At 45.2% G+C, this 18,516-nt stretch overlaps 1 long non-coding RNA gene across 1 annotated transcript; it reads left to right on the top strand.

Annotated features, from left to right (window-relative positions):
• The first annotated feature begins 9,815 nt into the window (after positions 1-9,815).
• On the top strand, positions 9,816-17,701 carry LOC142244314 (uncharacterized). The gene is made up of 3 exons (XR_012724503.1): positions 9,816-10,045; positions 10,243-10,355; positions 17,485-17,701. It is a non-coding gene; the product is annotated as an uncharacterized LOC142244314 (long non-coding RNA).
• Positions 17,702-18,516: the final 815 nt, after the last annotated feature.

Here is an 18,516-nt window from a genome sequence, read left to right as displayed (position 1 = left end):
CTAAATAACATTTGTGCAGTCTATGAATTTGTTCTAAGAAATAGAATTGCCTCCATCAGATCCTCCTTCGCAGATGACCTCAAATCTGACCTAATAATTTTAAGGCTAGAGAACAACCTCTCTGCACTAACTTGGGTTGGAGGCAAAGCCATAACCACATGGGCAACATCTCCATGGGCAACATCTCTAACAATTTCCGGGTATAAAGGAATTGCCTCATGCACAGTCAGTTTTGATGAATGGTTGAATTTTTCTATTTCTTTGAGAGCAAGTGAAAAATTTTACTGAAATCTGGTCAATCTGCTTGCTATAGGAGACGGAGTGAAATCTTTCTCCTTGCGGCAACGCTTTGCCTGCTCCATGTCATCCAAATACTTGTCAAAGTTAAACTCCTCATCTGATGAGGATGAAGATATGGCAGCAGTAGCACTGTCCTCTTCCATCTGGCAGTCCTGTAGTCTCTCATCCTAACTTCTACCTCACTCAAAGCTTCTTTTCCTTTAGTAAGCTGTTGATCATCAAGCAGTATACAATGACTTGGATCCACATAAACAGCTGCCAGAAGAATTTTATTTTCCAATAGCTGTGTCTCTCTCCATTTCATTGAAGCAGAAATGCCATCTGGGATTAAACCTCCTCTTTGCGACAAGCAAAATAGCAAGTTCTTCCACTCCCTTATGAAAATGCCAGGAGTTAAATCCTCAGCTTGTAATTTATTTTTTTTTAACTTCGTTTCAGCTTGTAATTTTTTAGTCACGGTAAATGGGTGATTAAGCAATTCCTTCAATTCAGCCACCTGTGTCCATTGACCTTCATTTAAGGTTACTTGAGGGTTCACCATATCTATAAGAAATGATTTTAGTTCAAGCAATCGCTCAGTCATTAAATAAGTGCTGCCTCACCGAGTGGCTTGATCAACAATTGCCCCTTTCCCAGCACGTCTCTTCAAGATGGGATCAATTTTAAGGGTTCTGGCGGCAATAACCAATTTCCTCACTTTTCCAATCAGATTTCCAGCATGTCCGCCCAGTTTCACACACCGGCTTTTCGCCGGTTTGGCGGATTCTACGCACGCCAGTATAGTACGATACAGTACAGTGGCAGCGCTGCAATCTCCGGGTCACATGACAGCATGTGACCGGCGTTTGTCGTGCTGCCACTGTACTGTATACACTGTACCGGAGTGCGCCACATCCGCCAAACCGGCAAAAAGCCGTATGTGTGAAATTGGGGTCCCTCTTGCAGACTATCTCTTATTGCCAGCTGCAGCGTGTGCACAACACAGCGCATGTGATGAATATGAAAGTGTTTTAAAACAGCTTCAACAAGATCATCTAATGCTAAAGTATCATTTTGCTGTTCTTCTGTTGTAACATCTGTTTGTTCCTCAGTTACATGAACAGCACTGTGGCCTTCCATCTCAAACATACTGAATCCTAAATTTTCTTCTAGATGTTGTTCATTACTCTCATTCATGAGTTTAATTGTACTTATCAAGTTTGAAGCATTGTCCTTTACAATAGCAAGAACCTGTTCTTTTTTGAGTTTGTAATCTTGCAGAACTTTTACCACTAAGGCCTGGTGAAACTGGCTGATGGGATGAGCTTTACTATCTTTTACTGCCAGTGACTTGGTAACTATTTTTCTTGTCACAAAAATATCGAACATTGATGGCAAAATAATTCAGTGAAATGCAGTGACTCTGGGCATCCAGCAAAGGCAATGGGTTTCCAGATAGGACATTCAGACACATCGTTTTGTGAGGATCCGTTTTTGGGCTCAAAAACAGACCCTCACAAAGAATGAGCATGTCAGTTTGTGTGGTGTTTTTCTAATCTGCTTTTGCTATTGAAAGCATTATTTATGAGCTCAAAAACCTTTCAGGTGATGCGGTTTTTTAAAAAGCTGATCTGCTTTTGCAGCTGAAAAACGTATCCTCAAAAAACGCAGCAAAAACGCTGTGTGTGAATGTAGCCTTAGATCAGGAATAGAAAAGCCATTTATAGGACATTTCATAACTTTCCCAAATTCCTATGAAAAAATATTCAGCACATTCTGCGTTGCACTACTGTCCCCAATTTATTATATATTTTAGGAGTCCGAGTCGGTGCATTTTATACCAAGTCCGACTCCACCAAAATGAGCTCCGACTCCACGACTCAGACTCCACAATCCTGTGTGTGATTCGATGTGTGTGTGTGTGATTCGATGTTTGTGTGTGTGAGATCGGATGTGTGCGGGGGTGCGATCACTGCAGGTCCTCTGCTTGGCGTCTGGGGAGTATGATTACGGGGTGTCGGCTGACTATACTGCAGGACACTTCATTATCTTTAACTTCCTTTCTCGCCTTTTCATTGGGGGACACAGACAGTGGGTATTATGATGTCTCCAGGGGAGGCGTGACACTAGATTTGAAAAAGTGTTAGCTCCTCCCCCCACATCATATACCCTAGCTAGGCAGGAAACTAGCTCAGTTTTTTTCTAGTGTCAGCAGGGAGGCTGACATGTCTGGCCTGAGCTCAGGCCAGCTTATTTTTATTTTGTTTTTTCTTATTCATGCTATTTTTGATTATGGGACAATACCAGGGTGCCTTGCCACCCTCGTTCCCCCCACTTACGGGCAGAGGAAACCTGGCGTGCACACGCCGTCAGTCTTCCCTCACGCCCAAGTGGTCGGGTCTGCGTACCCCTCCAGGCTGTCTGGAAGCACCTCACACCAAGGTAGCTCCAGAGGGCTAAGCAGAGCCGAGGACCTGCTTCAGCCTTGAGCCGAAGATGCGTCCCTGAGATCCCCACATCCCCGGACCGACGCATCTTTAGACGGAGCCAGGAGCAGGTAGGGAGACAACGAGTCCTCTGTCCCCTGCATCCAAACCGCCGCCTGAAAAGGCGCCGGTGGGGCGATGCAGGCCGTGATCCCAGGGAGCCTCATTAATTTAGCCCCCGGCGTCGGCCTGCATTCTAGCAACGCCCCCTCTCTCTGCTCTGGAAGCCGCTCCCTCAGTCAGCAGCGGCTTTCCTTTCTAATTGGCCATCACGTTTAGTCCCAGCCCTGAGACCAATCAACCTCCGGGGGCCGTCTCTCTCCTCCATGCTGCCAGGAACGCTGGACGCCATCTTCCACGTGGGGAGCAGACACGGGTGAGATCGCCTCCTTGGCTCTGCACTTCTTCAGCGCCATATACCGCTCTGCTCAGCGGTATATCGCTGCCTCTCTAGTGGCGTGTGCCTGCTGGCTAGCAGTGTATATCAGCTGTTAGCAGTATATACTTGCTCTGCCTGCAGGTATATGCCGACTGTTTGACAGTATATGCCATTTTGCTATCGGTATATACCGGCTCTGCATAGCAGTCACTTTATAATACTGCTAGTGGCTCCTCACTCATAATAACAGCGGCATAACCCTTACCTAGGGCTGTAGGACTCTGTTGCTGACATGTGTAACCGCAAGGGTGATAAAGCTTCCCAGGCGTCCTCTACGGACCTGTACTATGCTTGTACCACCTGTGGACACTCGTTTTCTAATGGCTGAAGCTAACCACTATGCCGGGGCTGCGATGCCCCTACTACCGTGTCACAACAGACCCCGTTGCCTGACCAGGATGCCGTGCAGTCTTTCAATTCTGCTCCGGCCACCAGCCAGGCAGCACCCCCGTCTGATGACGTAATTCCTGCATGGGCTCTTCTAATGTCTAAAAGGATAGAGGACCTTGCCGCTCAGATATCCCAGCCTTCCACAGGCTCCCACAGCCTCCCCCCGGCTCAGCTTCGTCAGAGGAGCCCGCCTGCTTCATCTGGTCCCTCTTCCCCAGAACGTAAAAAGGCTGTTTCCAAAAGGCGCCATTGCGACCTCTACGCCTCATCCGACTCGGACGATGGTCAGTCTGACCGAGGTTCCGTGACTTTTAGTAGTCGCGATTCTCAAGACTCTGACTGATTCAGATGTCCTTTCTGAGTCTAGGCATATAGAAGACACTCGAATTTCGGCTGTCAATCACTGTCGATTTCTGATCAGCCTCCGGACCCGACTTCTCAGTCGGCAATCAAGCCTCTTAGTCCTTTGCCCAGGATCCGGTTTTTCATCAAATCATATCTAAACGGTGGGATCACCCTGATAGAAGGTTTAATAAAAAAAACCTTCACTTCATTCGCTTATCCCTTTCCATCTGAAATGGTTAAGACCTGGTCACTACCCCCCGTTGTGGATCTGCCAGTATCCAGGCTGGCTAAACACATGGTCATGTCTCTTTCAGACAACGCGTCTCTCAAGGACTTGTCCGACCGCGCAGTTGATGCTGCAGTCAAATCTATTTTCCAGGCTTCAGGCTCCTCTCTTCGCCCCCTGTTTGCTTTGACATGGGTCGCGAGAGCTATGGGTGTGTGGAGTAGGAACCTTTGCGCAGGATGCTTCGCTCTTGTAAAATTCCTCCGGAGGCTTTTGAGATCCTTGATTTCTCTCTAGCCTCTAATTATTTTCTTCACGGCTCCCTAGATGCAGCTAGTTTGTCCAGCCCTAACGGCAGCCAATGCTGTCTTTGCCTGCAGAGTCCTTTGGCGAAAGATATGGAACGCGAACAGTGCCTCCAAGAAATTCCTGTCCACACTCACCTTTCATGGCCTTCGTCTGTTTGGAGAATCCCTGGACAAACTCATATCTGAGACGACGGGTGGTAAAAGTACCATTCTTCCACAAAAGCAGCCTGTATCCAGGAATTTTAAAAAATATTCTTGGCGCAGGCAGTCCTTTTGGCCCGCTCTCCAAAAACCATCAGCCCAAGGATCGTCCCAACGTTCAGATCGAGGATACGGTCCCTCAAGGGGGGCTATTCCTGGCGTTCCCACTCCAAGCAATCTAAACCCAAAGGACCTCGCCCTGTACAGGCCCCCTCAGCATGACGCCAGGTATCCCTCAGATCCGACTCCTGTTGGAGGGCGGCTTCTGCTTTTTCGGGATATCTGGTTAGACCACACTCACGATGCTTGGGTTCGAGAAATCGTCACCTCAGGTTACAAGATCGATTTCCATTCCCTGCCGGCCAACAGGTTTCTGCGTTCTCGTCTTCCAAAGTCCAAAACGCAAAGCCAGGCCTTATTTCAGGCCATAGCCTCTTTACAGAAGGCAAACGTTATCATTCCAGTGCCCCTGGAACAGCACGGCAAAGGTTTCTATTCAAACCTTTTTGTCGTTCCCAAAAAAGATGGCTCTGTCCGCCCTATCTTGGACCTCAAAAGACTGAACAGATCCGTACGGATTCGGACCTTCCAAATGGAATCATTGAAAGCAGTGCTAGCCGCCATGGAACCGGGAGAATTCCTAGCTTCCATAGACGTTCAAGATGCTTATTTACACATTCCCATATGTGTATCTCATCAACAATTCCTTCGTTTTGCCGTAGGACACGTCATTTCCAATTCAGGGCCCTCCCCTTTGGACTGGCCACTGCGCCTCGGGTCTTCACAAAGGTCATGGCGGTCGTCATGTCCATTTTACACCCCAGAGGCGTCCTGGTCGTTCCCTATTTGGACGACCTACTTGTCAAAGGGAGCTCTCTTCAAGTTTGCTCAGAAAGCGTGCAGATTTGCCTAGACAAGCTGTCAAGGCTAGGGTGGCTTATCAACTTCAACAAGTCATCCCTCATTCCTCATCAGCGCATCACCTTTTTAGGTATGCTGATAGATACGGCTCAAGTCCCGGGTTTTTCTTCCACAAGACAAGAGGTCTTCCCTGATCCGGGCCGCCCAATCCCTTCGCTCCCGCCGTTACACATCTCTTCGGAAAGGGATGAGAGTGTTAGGCAAGATGGTGGCAGTCATGGAAGCCGTGTCTTTTGCCCAATTCCATCTGCGCCCTCTACAACTGGATCTTCTATCCTCCTGAGACCAGAATCCAGCTTCTCTAGACCGGTCAGTCCGCCTATCTCTGACTGCGCTCAGCTCCTTCGTCTGGTGGACTCAAGTCTCATCCCTATCTCAAGGGAAGTCCTTCCATCCTGTCCACTGGCAAGTAGTCACGACAGATGCCAGCCTGATAGGCTGGGGGGCGGTGTTTCTCCACCACACTGTTCACAGATGCTGGTCTCCTTCCGAGCGCTCCCTGCACATCAACGTTCTAGAGATCAGAGCCATATTTTTTGCCCTTCAGAACTTTCAGCCCTTACTATCGGGCCTCCCTGTTCGGATCCAGTCAGACAATGCTACGGCTGTCGAATAGAGATAGTTCTGGCACACTAAAATAATTGATAACATAGAACAAAATTCTTTGAATGCTGAATATATTTATTTGTGCAAAGGATAAACTATGAACGTCCGACGTTTCGACCATATAACTTAGGTCTTTATCACGGACAAAGTTTATCTAAGATCAAAAGAAATGTGAAAAATACAAAATACAAAAATTAGTACACAGTATGGTATTGACAATACGGTATCACATACAAAACGTATCATAACTGGCTGTTACAGTAGATCAATAGACCATCTTGCATTGCACACAATAAACGCATCTGTGTTGTAGAAATGTATGCAAAACGGAATTAATTATACCGATAACCTATCTAAAAGGAAAAAGTGCATGTTTCTATCAAAACAAGAGATAAGTACAGCAACATACACCCACCTAAATGAACAGTGAGAAGGTATATGTTCTATTGCATATGGGCATCGCCAATCGGTAATGAAAGAACAAATATGAGATCCTATGTAGGAAACAGAATGAATAAGTGTCACATGACACATCGCAAGAATATAGACATAGAATAACAGTTTATTTTTTCTCTTTTTCATATACATCAGGGACATGAGTGTATAACTATATCTATACCTTATGCACTTGAGAAAAATAATGGGAAAGGTAGCCGAGGTCTTTATCCAGAACTGGAAATAATATATACTTGTGGTTGATCCTAAATAGAGATCAGCACAGATGTTTACATCATTATAATGTATGGACTATCTCATGATGAGAAATGTGAATAAAAGGCAAAAATGCAAAATGAACAATAAAAAATGAAAAATAAAAGTAAAAATGAAGATATAAATTGGAAGACTTATATAAGAAGAGCAAGCTACCTGAATTACCGTGTTGTGGTCAAAGGTAGATTTCATAGGGAGACAGAAAGGAATAGTGTGGTCCCCTCACTGAATGGTTCTCAGTTGCCTCCAAGAGACATAGATGCTATAAAAATTGAATAGGGATAGAAGAGATCCATACATGAGTAGATAACACCAGTATAAGGTACATATGTCCTAGGATATAATAGGTCTAGTATCCATATTACCTTTGCGTTGCATAAAGAAGAAATCAACAGGCACTGATGCCATAAATAGGGAGTCAGGCGTCTCTGCAGGACTCTATGAGATACCTTATAAAAGTGTAAGAGGAATTTAAATATGGCATAGAGTGTGAAAAAGTACACCAAAATAGCACAAGTTAGGGCACATACCTGGAAGGCACTAATGTAATTAAAGTAACACTGTCAGGCACAGTATGGTGCTGTGAATCTAAGGGAAAGCATAGGAGAGAGAGTAAGTGGTGGCCTGCCAGTGCAGGATAGTAGGCAGAAACCGACAGTATACACATACCTTATGGCGCTGGTACAGGGTATAGGCCCCAGGAAAGCGTGCAGAGTGTAATGGTGGCAATACCTTATATAGTGTGAGCTGGCTGGGGTCCACATCTCACGCCCATTTGACGTCTACTCCATCACCTGCTAGTCCACTACACACTCTGGCTTCTCGCCCTCAGGTCCGTACCTTTCTTCAAGGGGTAGCGCAATTGGTCCCTCCTTATCGCCACCCCTTAGATCCCTGTGATCTGAATCTGGTTCTCGGAGCTCTTCAGCTTCCTCCTTTCGAACCTCTGAGAGAAATCTCTCTTCAACGACTGTCTTGGAAGGTTGCCTTTTTAGTCGCCATTACCTCTATCAGGCGAGTGTCTGAACTGGCGGCCGAACTGGCGACCCTTTCCTGTCGCTCACGTTACCTGATATTCCATCATGATAAGGTGGTCCTTCGGCCTTCCCCCGCCTTTCTTCCGAAGGTCGTATCTTCTTTCCACTTAAACGAGGACATTGTGTTGCCGTCATTCTGCCCGGTCCCGGTCCACTCCTTTGAGAAAGCCCTTCACACTCTAGATCTCGTCAGGGCTCTGCGGATCTACATCTCTAGAACAGCGCCGTTGCGCAAGTCCAATGCCCTCTTCGTCCTCTCAGAAGGACACAAAAAGGGCAACCAGGCTTCTAAATCCACGATTTCTCGATGGATCAGGACTGACATCTGTGAGGCATACAAAGCATGAGGTTTTGTTCCTCCTCAATCTGTGCGGGCCCACTCTACGCGAGCAGTGGGTGCTTCCTGGGCTATCCACCATCAGGCTTCGGCGGCCGAACTTTGCAAGGCCGCTGCCTGGTCCAGTGTGCACACGTTCACAATGCATACGCATGCCTCCGCGGATGCTGCTCTCGGAAGACAAGTCCTTCAGGCGGCAGTGGCCCATTTATAAGTGACCACTGCTCAGTTTTGACAGTGTTTTGATATGTGTTCACTGCAGTTGCAGTCGTTAGTCAGCTCTTAGTCTGATGTTATACACTGTTAATAGTTCAGTTCAGTTCCCACCCAGGGACTGCTTTGGGACGTCCCACTGTCTGTGTTCCCCAATGAAAAGGCGAGAAAGGAAATGACATTTTTGTGTACTCACCGTAAAATGTCTTCCTTGGAGCCTTTCATTGGGGGACACAGCTCCCACCCTTGTGGTTTTGGTTGTCCTTCTCCTACTGCTTTTACACCAAACTGAGCTAGTTTCCTGCCTAGCTAGGGTGTATGCTGTGGGGGGAGGAGCTAACACTTTTTCAAATCTAGTGTCACGCCTCCCCTGGAGACATCATAATACCCACTGTCTGTGTTCCCCAATGAAAGGCTCCAAGGAAGACATTTTACGGTGAGTACACAAAAATGTCATTTTTTTAGCTGCACAGACACTTCATTATTGAACTACGACTAGGGCTTATTTGGGGGGGGTGCTTATATTTAAGGCTTTCATCGAAAATGCTGAAAATCCCTGCTAAGGCTTAGTTTTGGGGGAGGTGTTATTTTTGAAAAAACGCGGTATATTATTAATGACACAATATATAATTGGTGGAGGAATGTTGAACTAGATGGACCTAGGTCTTTTTCAACATATGTAACTATGTAACATATAATGTGTATATACAGTTTTTCTATGTTTTGCTGCTTTTACACCATAAAAAATATTTTATAGACAAAATATAAGTTTTTGTATTGCTGTATTCTAGAAGCTTTAACTTTTGTTTACTCATGGAGTTGTATGGCAGCTTATTCTTTGCGGAACAAGATGACGTTTTCAGCTGTACCATTTTTATTTATATATAACTCTTTGATAGTGTTTCTTTCCAATTTTTGTCAGCAGTTTAATGAAAAGCCAGTTTTTGCTGCGTGTTAACTAGTCACGGTTTTATAGATCAGCTTCTTATGGACTCGGCGATACCAAATGTGTACTTTTTATTTTTTTACATAAATATAACTATTGGAATATTGTTTTTTTTGTCCTTTATTTTGTTTTTTTTTCTACTTTTTAATTTAGTCCCTGAATGAGACATTACCCTATAGTGCTCTGATCGCAGATATACTGTACTGCAATGCTCGATCACTGCAGTACAGTGTAGCTGCCAGAGCTGCACTGTGAAAGCCTATGTGATCATTCTGGAGGCATTGATCCCTCAGGCTTCCTGTAGTCAGGTGACCTGGAAGTCGTCATAACGACCTCGGGTCACCATGATGATTATCGGACTGCCGTGACCGATTGGAGGGGAGAAGGAGAATGATCCCTCTCCCTAACTCCTAAGTGCCGCATTCAATATCAATTGCAGTATTTAGAGGGTTAAACAGCCAGGGACAGCGCAGAGACTGTCTATGGCTGTGAGGGCTGGAGATTGGCTGTCAGAAAAGCAGAGTCCTTGGCAGAGATCGCGCTGGGTACAGCGCCAATGTCCCACGCAATTGCTAGGATGTGCATATATGTCCAAGATCAGTAAGTACTTCCGATCTAAAATGTAGCACTATGTCCAAGGGTTGGAAAGGGATTAAATGTAAAAATATTGTGCTCTGCAGATGGCACCTGTGGGGTTTTTTTTTGTTTTCGAATGCTACTTGTTTTCAGCATTGTTTGTTTTGTCTTCAAATTTTATTTATCTAATTGGTTTTCTTTTTTTGCTTTTCTTTGTGCAGGTCATCAAGAATCGCTGGAGGTTCGTGTGGGACTGAGATGTTCTTAGCTGAGATGGAGAGAAGTTTCATTCTTCTGAGCTGCATTTCTTTGTGTCCAGCCAAGAGCTCTATTAGTAAGCAGATTTTGTGATTTATTTATTTTTTTTAATTGAAAAATGTTTACATTTCTTTTTTTTACTTAGTCCCTCAATGAGACATTACCCTACAGTGCTTTGATCGCAGATCATTACAGTGTAGCTGCAAGAGTGATTTTATCACATTCTTACACCTTTCAGGGTAGGTTCCAATAGACCGAATACAAGACTTTCAGAAAACTCTTCATTTTTTTTTAAAATAATAGGCTGGTTATCATTCGAAATACTTACCGATGTAGTCCGAAACCAAAGTTCATTTTCATCCATAGGTCTGGATGGTCTCTACTGTCCCCACATGCCTGTCACCGGAATTACAAACTAGTGGATATTGACATCTAATGGGTAAACTGATAAAATATTAGTGACTAGTGTGGTGACAATATTGAAAACGATTTCTGAGAGCACATTCTATCCCAGAGGAAATAGAAGGAAAAGAGCAGAGTAATAACCCTGAAAAATTAGGTACAAATAAGAGACGTCACAAAGGGAATGGAGGTAAGAAATGGAGCGGCCTGTGGCATTATAAGAAAACCCACCTGTCAGAAAAAACGCACTTTTACCTTTTAATAAATACTGTACTTAAAATGAAAATTATGTTTGGTTTCGGATCATGCCTTTAACATCCGTCACTTGCCATCATTTTGACAATTTTTTTTTTTTTTTACCTGTTCTTAAATGCTGCTGATCCATTCAGTCTTGTGGGGGGGGGTTTCTTAATTTTAGCCAAAGTAAAAAATGACAGATTTATGACAAGTTCAGTCCTGCTCATCATTGTTGGCATTCATGAAGTTTAAGTATATAATGTGGAATATCACCTGAAAAAATCAATCAGCTTTTTTGTATCGATCACTCGTGTTAAATACAAAAGAGCAAACGATGAACATCAATTTTAAACAAAAAAGAATGTAAGAGAAAAATAGAAAAACCTAAAGCTGCTGTGACACTGGTATTGACACTCTTTACATTAAATAAGTATGGAAACACATTTTGACTCGCTTGCGGTAAATCACAAATGAGAATCACTTGTGATAAATTGTCAGTGCCCATGGGACATGAATTAGCCAATGAATGATGACTTCACAGTTTTAAGCAGCCACATGGTAGGCCCTGTTCCTTTTTTCACAATGGTGAAGACAAAGGAGCTGTCTGAGGACATCAAAACTGCTATTATTAGCAAACACAAGACTTCCAAAGGGTATAAGGCCATCTCCAAAGACCTTGGTATCACAGTTTCAACAGTGCGCAATGATGTTAAGAAGTTTGCCAAGCATGGAACTATCAAGAACCTCCCTGGACGTGGGAGAATGAGGAAAATCGACGAGATATTTTCGAAGGTTGGTGTAAAAAAAAAAACACCACATCCAACATCCAAAGACCTGTAGACGAACCTGAAACAGTCTGAGGCCATGGTTTCAACAAATACCATACACCGCACACTAATTCAAGCATAGCGCAAAGTCCAAGGAAGAAACCATTGCTGTAGAAAAGACATAAAAAGAAACAACTGATCTTTGCCAAAGAGTACCTTGACAGGCCACAATCCTTCTGGGAAAATGTTCTGTGGACATATGAAACAGAAATAGACCTTTTTGGCAATGCAAAGCAACAGTTTGTTTATAGACGGCGTAGTGAAGCTTATAAGAAAAAGAACACCCTACCAAACAGTTCAGCATGGTGGAAGATCCTTAATGCTGTGGGGTTGTTTTGCTGCATCTGGTACTGCAGGACTATAACAGGAATCATGAAATCAGAGAATTATCAAGAGATTTTAGAGCAGTGTCCTACCCAGGACAAACTTTGGTTTGAGTCGAAGATCATGGGTCTTCAAGCGAGACAGAAACCCACAGCAGACATTCAAAAGTACGTAGGAATGGATGAAAAAGAAAATATGAACTATTTTAAAATGGACAGCAATGAGTCCTGACCTCAAATAGAAAATCTTTAGGGGGGGGGTTAAAATCAGCCATTGGGGAAAAAGAACCTTGCAAACATTCAAGAGCTTGAACAAACTGCAAAGGGAGAGTGGGAGAAAATACCAGGTGAGAAGAGCAAGAAGCTTATAGATGCCTTCAAGAAATGTTTGGAGGCTGTCATCCATGCCAAAGGGTGTACAACCAAGTATTAAAGAGGGGTGCCTTTATTGCTGCACATGCTGTTTATTTGGTGTCTTCTTTGAAATTGCAACATGCAAGTAGACAATGTTTATTATTATTGTACAACCCCATAATCATAATTGATTCCATAATTTTTTCCCCGTTTGGTCTTGAAAAGTAACCGTTACTGGCTATTGTTTTCATTATTTTTTTTTTTAGTGTTTATTAACCCCTTCACCCCCGGCCACTAAAACACCCTAATGACCGGGCCATTTTTTGCAATTCTGACCAGTGTCACTTTGACAGGTTATAACTCTAGAACGCTTCAACGGATCCTGGCGATTCTGAGATTGTTTTTTCGTGACATATTGTACTTCATGTCAGTGGTAAATTTAGGCCGATATTTTTTGCGTTTATTTGTGAAAATTTAGGAAATTGTGCGAAAATTTGGAAAATTTCGCAATTTTCAAACTTTGAAAATTTATGGCCATAAATCTGAGAGATATGTCACACAAAATAGTTACTAAATAACATTTCCCACTTGTCAACTTTACACCAGCGCAATTTTCGAAAGAAATTTTTTTTTCGTTAGGAAGTTAGAAGGGGTCAAAGTTCATCAGCAATTTCTAATTTTTCCAACAAAATTTACAAAATATTTTTTTTAGGGACCACATCACATTTGAAGTGACTTTAAGAGGCCGAGGTGACAGAAAATACCCAAAAGTGACCCCATTGTAAAAACTGCACCCCTCATACTGCTCAAAACCACATCCAAGAAGTTAATTAACCCTTTAGGTGCGTCACAGGAACCAAAGCAATGTGGAAGGAAAAAATGAAAATTTTACTTTTTAACACAAAAATGTTACTTTAGCCATAAAATTTTCATTTTTACAAGGGAGAAAAGAGAAAGTACACAATACAATTTATTGTGCATGTTCTCCTGAGTACGCTGATACCCCATATGGGGTAAAAATCAATTGTTTGGGTGCACGGCAGAGGTCGAAAGGCAAGGAGCGCCATTTGAATTTTTGAACACAAAATTAGCTGCACTAATTAGCGGACGCCATGTCGGGTTTGAAGACCCCCTGAGGTGCCTAAACAATGGAGCTCCCCCACAAGTGACCCCATTTTGGAAACTAGAGCCCTCAAATATTTTTTCTAGATGTTTGATGAGCACTTTGAACACCTGGGGGCTTCACAGAAGTTTATAACGTTGAGCCGTGAAAAGAAAAAAAAAATTTTTTACCACAAAACTGTTGCTTCAACTAGGTAGCTTTTTTTTTCACAAGGGTATCGGGAAAAAATGCAACATAAAATGTATTGTCCATTTTCTCCTGAGTACGCAGATACCTCATATGTGGTGGAAATCAAATGTTTGGACACACGGCAGTGCTCGGAAGGCAAGGAGCGCCATTTGAATGCAAAATTAGCTGCACTCATTAGCGGACGCCATGTCAGGTTTGAAGACCCCCTGAGGTGCCTAAACAATGGAGCTCCCCCACAAGTGACCCCATTTTGGAAATTAGAGCCCTCAAATATTTTTTCTAGATGTTTGATGAGCACTTTGAACACCTGGGGGCTTCACAGAAGTTTATAACGTTGAGCCGTGAAAAGAAAAAAACATTTTTTTACCACAAAACTGTTGCTTCAACTAGGTAGCTTTTTTTTCACAAGGGTATCGGGAAAAAATGCAACATAAAATGTATTGTCCATTTTCTCCTGAGTACGCAGATACCTCATATGTGGTGGAAAGTAATTGTTGGGCGCATGGCGGGGCTCAGAAGAGAAGGGAACCATTTGACAGCAAAATTGATTGGAATCATTAGCGGACGCCATGTCACGTTTTTAGACCCCCCCCCATGGTGCCTAAACAGTGGAGCTCCCCCACAAATTACCCCATTTTGGAACTAGACCCCTCAAGGAATTTATCTAGATGTTTAGTGAGCCCCTTTTACCCCCAGGGGCTCCACTGAAAGTTGATAACGTTGAACCGTGAAAATTATTTATTTTTTTTTTAAAAAAAAATTTTAAATTTTTGCAGCAACAAGGTAGTTTTTTTTTTTCTCTTTTTACAACGGTATCAGGAAAAAATGCACCATAAAACGTATGGTGCAATTTTTCCCGAGTACGCAGATACCTCACATGTGGTGGAAATCAATTGTTTGGGCGCATGGCGGGGCTCAGAAGACAAGGAACGCCATTTGACTTTTCAAACGCACAGACGCAGTGCACTGATCGGCCGCTGCAGGAGGCACGGACGGATGCGATACAAAAAGCGTCGTGAATACGGAAAAAAGTCACGCCAAAAATTGAGCAGGGATGTTGATCCGCGCTCAGCGGGACGCACGGACAGATGCGATACTTTTTTTTCCGTATTCCCGACGCTTTTTGTATTGCATCAGTCCGTGCGTCCCGCCGAGCGCTGATCAGGGATGCACATAACGGATCGGCATCCCTGCTCAATTTTTGGCGTGACTTTTTTTTCCGTATCCCCGATGCTTTTTGTCACGCCAAAAATTGAGCAGGGATGCCGATCCGTTATGTGCATCCCTGATCAGCGCTCGGCGGGACGCACGGACAGATGCAATACAAAAAGCGTCGGGAATACGGGAAAAAAAGTCCCGCCGAAAACTGACCACGGATGCAGATACGTTATCTGCATCCCTGATCAGCGCTCGGCGGGACGCACGGACGCATGAGGTGTAAGAATTGACAGGGGATAGAGGAAAAAAAGAAAAAAAAAAAAAGTTATACTCACATTACCCAGAGGATTTGCAGGAGGAACAGCTTTGCAGCAGCCAGCAGGCAGGAAGTTGGACAGCTCAGCAGAAGACCCAGGAAGAAGGACCCAGCGATGGAGGCAGAAGTGATCAGCCGGTGAAGACAGGTAAGAGGACGTCGGGGGGACAGCAGAGGGGGAGAGGGACAGCAGAGGGGGACAGCAGAGGGGGAGGGGGAGAGCAGAGGAGGGGGATACCGGAGGAGCTGCAGAATAGAGATCACGGGGGAGGCCGGCAGACTGGGATGTCTGGGGGCAGACCGGGATGTCTGGGGGCAGATCGGGAATGCTGGGGGCAGATCGGGAATGCTGGGGGCAGATCGGGAATGCTGGGGGCAGATCGGGAATGCTGGGGGCAGATCGGGAATGCTGGGGGCAGATCGGGAATGCTGGGGGCAGATCGGGAATGCTGGGGGCAGACCGGGATGTCTGGGGGCAGACCGGGATGTCTGGGGGGGCAGATCGGGATGTGGGGGGGCAGATCGGGATGGCGGGGGGGCAGATCGGGATGTGGGGGGGCAGATCGGGATGGCGGGGGGGCAGATCGGGATGGCGGGGGGCAGATCGCAGGGGGGCACGGGCAGGGGCCATTACGGGAGCGCGCAGGAGCAAATCACAAGAGCGCGCAGGGGCTGCAAGAGAGCAGGGGAGGAGGGATACCGGAGGAGCTACAGAATAGAGATGGCGGGGGGCAGATCGGGATGTCGGGGGGGCAGATCGGGATGTCGGGGGGGCAGATCGGGATGTCAGGGGGGCAGATCGGGATGTCGGGGGGGGGGGGGCAGATCGCAGGGGGGCATGCGCAGGGGCTGCAAGGTGAGCACAATACTCACCGCTCCTGCTCCTGCGACGTGACGTGACAGCAGCAGCAGCAGTGGCGTGGTACCACTAGTACCAGCCAGTGCTGCACGCTGCAGACATGTTGGGGGAGGGTCCCCAGACCAGCACAGGCCTGGGGAGGGCGGCCACCGGCAGATCAGACCGCCCCACTGCACACTGATTGGAGCGATTGCGCGTCATTGCACGATCGCTCCAATCAGTGCTGCAGGGGGGGGCCACGGTGTCTGCTTGCTTCCAGCCAATGATCGGAGCTGCTGCAGCTCCGGTCCTAGCTGGATTTTACAAGATCACGCTATTTTTGGCATTTTTTTTTGCCGAAAACAGCGTGATCAATGTGATTGGCGGTTCCGATTTGAACAGCCAATCACATCGATCGCCTATGGGGGGTGGCGATGCCACCCCCCCTGGGGTCAAGCAAAGGTCCCCTGCTGTAAGAAACAGCAGGGGACATCATTTGAAAGCCGTTGCTATGGCCACAGCAATCAAATGAAGTTTAGGCCGTAAAATTACGTCCCTGGTCGTTAAGTCACGTTAAAATAGGACGTAATTTTACGGCCCGCGGTCGTGAAGGGGTTAAAGCCAGAAAGTTGCCATTTGAAATGACTTTAGTTTGGTGCCATGTCTGTGATCTGCTTTTTTTTTTTTTTTTTTTTTTTTTAATAAAAGTAAACAACTAAATGAATATCCTCAGAGCCAGCTGAGTCCATCATTTTTGCAAGGGGTTGTATTTCTTTGGATCACTAATTAAAAAGTCCTGAGTATATAACTTTTGGACATTTCCATTTATTGCTGAAGATATTGTACAATCTATAAAAAGATGAAGGGGTGCTAATAATGGTGAGCAGCACTGTAAGGCTATGTGCGCACGTGTGTGTAATTCATGCAGTTACGCTGCGCTTTGTAGCTCAGCGTAACTGCATGCGTCCTGCGTCCCCTGCACAGTCTATGGAGATTGTGCAGGGGACGTGCGCACGTGGCGTTTTAGAGCGCAGCGCTTCGGCTACTGCCGAAGCGCTGCGTTCTAAGAAGGGACATGTCACTTCTTCCGTGCGCTTTGCCGGCAGCTCCTGCTCTGTCTATGGCAGGAGCTGCAGGCAGAGCGCATGGAATCTGCTTTTTTTTTTTTCACTACGGACATTTCTGCAGCGATTTAAAGCGCACATGTGCTCTTCAGATCGCTGCAGAAATTTCTGCAGTGACTGTACGTAACGTGCGCACATAGCCTAACAGATTGTTTTATGTCATGTGCTTTCCATGCTCTTTAGTTTAGTGCTGCAACACTTAATGTGGGTCATTTTTTGTGCAGCTTGCAGTGTTTCTTGATATTTCATGTATGATTTTTATATTTCTTGTTAGTACATCACTTATTTTTCCTCTTTGCTTTCCTGAACTGAAGGCAACACAACTCCAAGGAATTCTGATCTCTTTGCAAATGAAGAGGAGCTGCAGGCCGGGAAGACTGACCCTCGGCAACCTCTAGGACTTCAGAATCCACATGTAGGGGAAGACCAGGAACAAGCATGGCCGCCGAAAGCTGTCCACCAAGAAGCTCAGAAGAAGAGGCGATGGCCCTGCAGCTTATGTTTTTGCTTTTTAAATGTGGTTTATACTTTTGTTGATTGTAATTTTCTTGGTCAATAACAGCTAAAGTTTTGAATGATAATTGTCTGGACTTGTGTCTTGTTACAAATTTTCTTAAATATATTAAAAATAAAAAAACACAGGCAATTATAAAATAAGATCTCTTGGTGTCTTGAGGGGCATGGACATCGAATAAAAAAATGGAATATATCCTATCAATGAAATTTAGAAGGATCTAATAGAATACCATGGTATTTGGGTGTTCTACTATGTATATTCTATTCTGTGAATGCTAAAGGGATTGGATTAACACCTCATCAGTAAGCAAAGAGGCACCAGTAATATATTTAAACTGTGCTTATATAATGACCTTTTCTTTGTCGCTCCATTGGGAGACCCAGACAATTGGGTGTATAGCTTCTGCCTCTGGAGGCCACACAAAGTATTACACTTTAAAAAGTGTAACCCCTCCCCTCTGCCTATACACCCTCCCGTGGACCACGGGCTCCTCAGTTTTATGCTTTGTGTGGAAGGAGGCACACATCCACTCATGCATTCTCATACTTAGTTATGTCGGATGGAAGAAAAGAGGACCCCGATGGGGTCCCCGGCATGTTCCCTTCTCACCCCACTATGTCGGCGGTGTTGTTAAGGTTGAGGTACCCATTGCGGGTACAGAGGCTGGAGCCACATGCCGTCTCCTTCACCATCCCTTAGCGGCTCTGGGAGAAGTGGGATCCTGAGCGGTCTTCCATTTGCTGGAACCGTGCTCCATCCGCAGCCCCTGGTGGAACCTGCCGGACCGGAGCCTCTTCAACCCCAGGGACCGGGCCCTGCAACTTAAAGG

The sequence above is a fragment of the Anomaloglossus baeobatrachus genome, chromosome 6, assembly GCF_048569485.1.
Source record: "Anomaloglossus baeobatrachus isolate aAnoBae1 chromosome 6, aAnoBae1.hap1, whole genome shotgun sequence".
Lineage (NCBI taxonomy): Eukaryota > Metazoa > Chordata > Amphibia > Anura > Aromobatidae > Anomaloglossus > Anomaloglossus baeobatrachus.
The sequence above is the reverse complement of the archived record's forward strand: the minus strand, read 5'-3'. Positions and strand labels throughout refer to the sequence as shown.